Raw genomic sequence first — 4079 nt, forward strand, 5'->3', positions numbered from 1 at the left:
GTTCTCATCAAACTTTCCATGGGCACCATCGTGTTTAAACTTGCAATCTCCTTCGGAGATGGCTTCACAAATTTCCCTATTTCTTTCTTGTGTTGCCGCTTCCATATCCTATAGATTTTATCGTTGCTCCATTGCCTCCTCCTTTCCTTCTGTCAGTTGCATTTACTCTGCCCCTTCTCGAATATGCATTGCCAAAAGAATTCATCAATCCGGTGGCCACAACCTCTGCCTGTCAAGGTGGTCGGAATCCAACTCCTCTCCCAATTCCTCATCCATGCTCTTGAGTGCGGTGAAGGAGAACCATCTGAACATCCGACCTCTTCGACTCTTCAGTTGATGTTGTTCTTGCATTGCCTCGCCTTAGTGTCCACATAGACCATTTGCCTTGTAATGTGGTACACCCACACCTTCAAAAGAAGCTCAAAGTACATGAGAGTAATAATGCCTGTCTTTGGATAAACTCAAGTATTAGTGCCCGCATTAACAGTGCTTGGCACATATCTGTGCATCTAATGAATCTACGAACATTCTTGAGAACATGACAAACTCATGGGAAGAACGAGTCGGCAGAGCCCACCTATGGATGACAGACCACAAGCCCCCATCTGTGGGCATTAATGGCACAGAACCCCAATCATGTTGTTGAATACCTGACATCCTTCAAAGAGCTTCAGAAAGCGCAAACTTGGAATTTCCAGCTTTAATAGTATCACAGAAAGACAAGAGTCTTGTTGAAGTGAATTTCTTGGATCCTTGTTCATATGGACCCAAAAGTACAAGGTATCTCCATGTCACCGTGCTTGGATGGCCTCTAATGGCACAGGTTCAGCAATGTTGTATAAGGAAGCCTTTATACCATTTTCTAGCAATGAAGCATAGCCTTGAATAGTTTCTGAAACCATTAGATTTCTAACATACCCCTTTATAATTGTTGCAATATTGTGAGCCAACTGTGGATCCCGGACGGCTGCTTGGGCCTGGCGCATCGCCGCATCGCCTTCTCTTGTCTCACTCGGGCGTGTGTGTTGTTGAGGTGCCTATCTTGTTTTGGTTGTCCCTTGGTGGGGGGGGGGGGGTGTGAATGTATGTGTGAATGTGAACTTGGGATAAAGATCCGAATTCCACAAAAAAAAGTTTCTTAGAGTTCCAACTAGGATAGGGCCTAAGATACATTTCTGTATTTCTGATGAACTAGGGATAAAGATCCGAATTTCATAAGAAGAGCAGTGGCAAAAGCTACCATCAGGGCCTAGAACCCATAATTAACTCTTTTTAGGCATGGTTTGGACAGAAATCTGGGTAAGATATATGGTTACATTTGAGAAAGATATTAGGCACCCCTCATGCACGGGTAAACCCGGTCTCTTGACTTGACTTGGCAGTTTCAAGAAAACTTAACCTGTGGACCCCGCGATCTCGAGGCTGCCAGAGGGGCCTCTCGATCTTTCACATAAGTTGGAGAGCTCCGCTACGGCTCTCTCAAAGTAGTGCCCTCACAGCATGAGTCATGGTGTGTGTGATACCTCTTGATTCAGAATAGAACTCGGAACCAAGAAGTACCTTCATTTAAAGAAGAGTCGTCATCTAGGGATTAAGGCCCTAGAACCCATAAAATACTATGTTGCAACAGATAACTAAGAGAAGAAAAGGTTCGTGCCTGGTTACGAGTGGGGAAGGTGTTAGGCACCCCACTCGCCCGAGGGAACTCGGTCTCATATGCCATTTTTATTAATTTCAAAGAACTTTGGGCAAAAGTCATGTGAATAGGAACGGGCATCCCCTAGACCAAGACGACCTATCTAAGCATGCATGACCCGGGGATGGGCAATATCATACAAAACAAAGGGAAAAAGCATCTGTGTCCTATAGAAGGTTGATATCAGTATCATCTGACATTGGAATAAATACTAGAATCTGCCGTCTCCTCCTCTCAAAATGAAATATATACAATGCTGAGTACGTACATCAGAATATCCTCACATCACTCATGAGGAGGCAGAGAAAACTAGTGCTAATCCAATACCAGATAACCCTACTACCTGTCTCCACACATCACATCTAATCATAACTCATCACATCTAAGAAAGCGGCAAACAACCACATGCACAGCTACAACTAAGCAGATAATGGCAGATATAATGAGATAAGCAGATATGATAAGGTAAGCAGTAAAGGGCTACAACTAAGCATATAATCATGATAGGATAAGCAAAATAATGCTACATCTAAGCATGTCAATGAATAAATGAGCATGACAGTAAAGAGGTAAATATGCTACAGCTAAGCATGTGAACATGCAAGTAAATAAGATAAGATAGACATGTAAATGCTACAGCTAAGCATGTGAATGGACTAGTAAAACTGCACAAGAGATGTATCTAAAGAGAATAAACACTCAAGACAAAGGAAGAAAATATACTAGTATTCCCCTATACAAGAGATAATGATAAGAAATAAACCACAGACTCTAAAACTCTAAAACAAATGTGCGTTGGAACTCACTAACTTTGACTCGCCTGAGAACCCATAGATACAGTCCACTAAAACTGTCATATCTCTCTAACCACTTATCCAATTTTTGAGAACAAATACTTGTTGGAAACATCTCAAAAAGACCTACAACTTTGTAGTTTATCATTTTCCAAATTGTTTCCATTTAGAAGTCCAAAAATCAGGTTAAAAAACGGGCTCCACCATTATTGTGGGAATGCACCTTGGAGATCTACCAAAGCCACCTAGGCATGACATGGCTGCCATGTTGGCATTGCATCATCATCTCAGGGTGAGAAAGAACTCGCCCGCGAGTTCTCATCAAACTTTCCATGGGCACCATCATGTTTGAACTTGCAATCTCCTTCAGAGGTGGCTTCACAAATTTCCCTATTGTTTTCTTGCTTTGCCGCTTCCATATCCTATAGATTTTATCGTTGCTCCATTGCTTCCTCTTTACCTTCTGTTGGTGGCATTTACTCTACCCTTCTCGAATATGCATTGCCAAAAGAATTCATCATCCGGTGGCCACAACCTCTGCCTGTCAAGGTGGTCGGAATCCAATTCCTCTAACAATTCCTCATCAATGCTCTTGAGTGGGGTGAAGGAGAACCACCTGACCCACATCTGACCTATTTGACTCTTCAGTTGGTGTTGTTCTTGGATCACCTCACCTTAGTGTCCACATAGACCATTCACCTTGTAATGTGGTACGCCCACACCTTCAAAAGAAGCTCAAAGTACATGAGAGTAATAATGCCCGTCTTTGGATAAAGTCAAGTATTCATGCCCGCATTAACAGTGCTCGTCACATATCTGTCCATCTAATGAATCTACAAACATTCTTGAGAACATGACAAGCTCAAGGGAAGAACAAGTCGGCAGAGCCCACCTATGGATGACAGACCACAAGCCCTCATCCGTGGGCATTAATGGCATAGAACCCTAATCATGTTGAATGCCTAACATCCTTCAAAGAGCTTCAGAAAGAGCAAACCTGCAACTTCCAGCATTAATAGTATCACAGAAAGACAAGAGTCTTGTTGAAGTGAATTTCTTGGATCCTTGTTCATACCGACCCAAAAGTATAGGGAATCTCCATGTCACCGTGCTTGGATGGCCTCTAATGGCACACGTTCAGCAATGTTGTATAAAGAAGTCTTCATATATAACACTTTCCAGCAATGAAGCATAGCCTTGAACAATTTCTGAAACCATTAGATTTCTAACATACCGCTTTCCAATTGCGCAATATTGTGAGCCAGTTGTGGATCCCGGACGACTGCGTGGGCCTGGCGCATCGCCGCGTTGCCTTCGCTTGTCTCACTTGGTCGTGTGTGTCGTTGAGGTGTCTATGTTGTTTTGGTTGTCCCTTGGTGGGGAGGGGGGAGGGGGGAGGGGGGGGGTTGTGAATGTATGTGTTTCCTCTGAACTTGGGATAAAGATCCGAATTCCGCAGAAAAGAGTTTCTTAGAGTTCCAACTAGGATAGGGCCTAAGACCCGTGTCTGCATTTCTGATGAACTAGGGATAAAGATCTGAATTGCTTAAGAAGAGCAGTGGCCAAAGCTACCATCAGGGCCTATAACA

At 43.3% G+C, this 4079-nt stretch overlaps 1 pseudogene; it reads right to left on the bottom strand.

Moving 5' to 3' along the window:
- Positions 1 to 204: 204 nt before the first annotated feature.
- LOC143857023 (uncharacterized) lies at positions 205 to 761 on the bottom strand (annotated as a pseudogene).
- Between the last annotated feature and the right edge of the window lie 3318 nt (positions 762 to 4079).

The sequence above is a fragment of the Tasmannia lanceolata genome, unplaced genomic scaffold (assembly GCF_043159265.1).
Source record: "Tasmannia lanceolata isolate RefF3 unplaced genomic scaffold, GAP_Taslan_0.1 ptg000024l, whole genome shotgun sequence".
Lineage (NCBI taxonomy): Eukaryota > Viridiplantae > Streptophyta > Magnoliopsida > Canellales > Winteraceae > Tasmannia > Tasmannia lanceolata.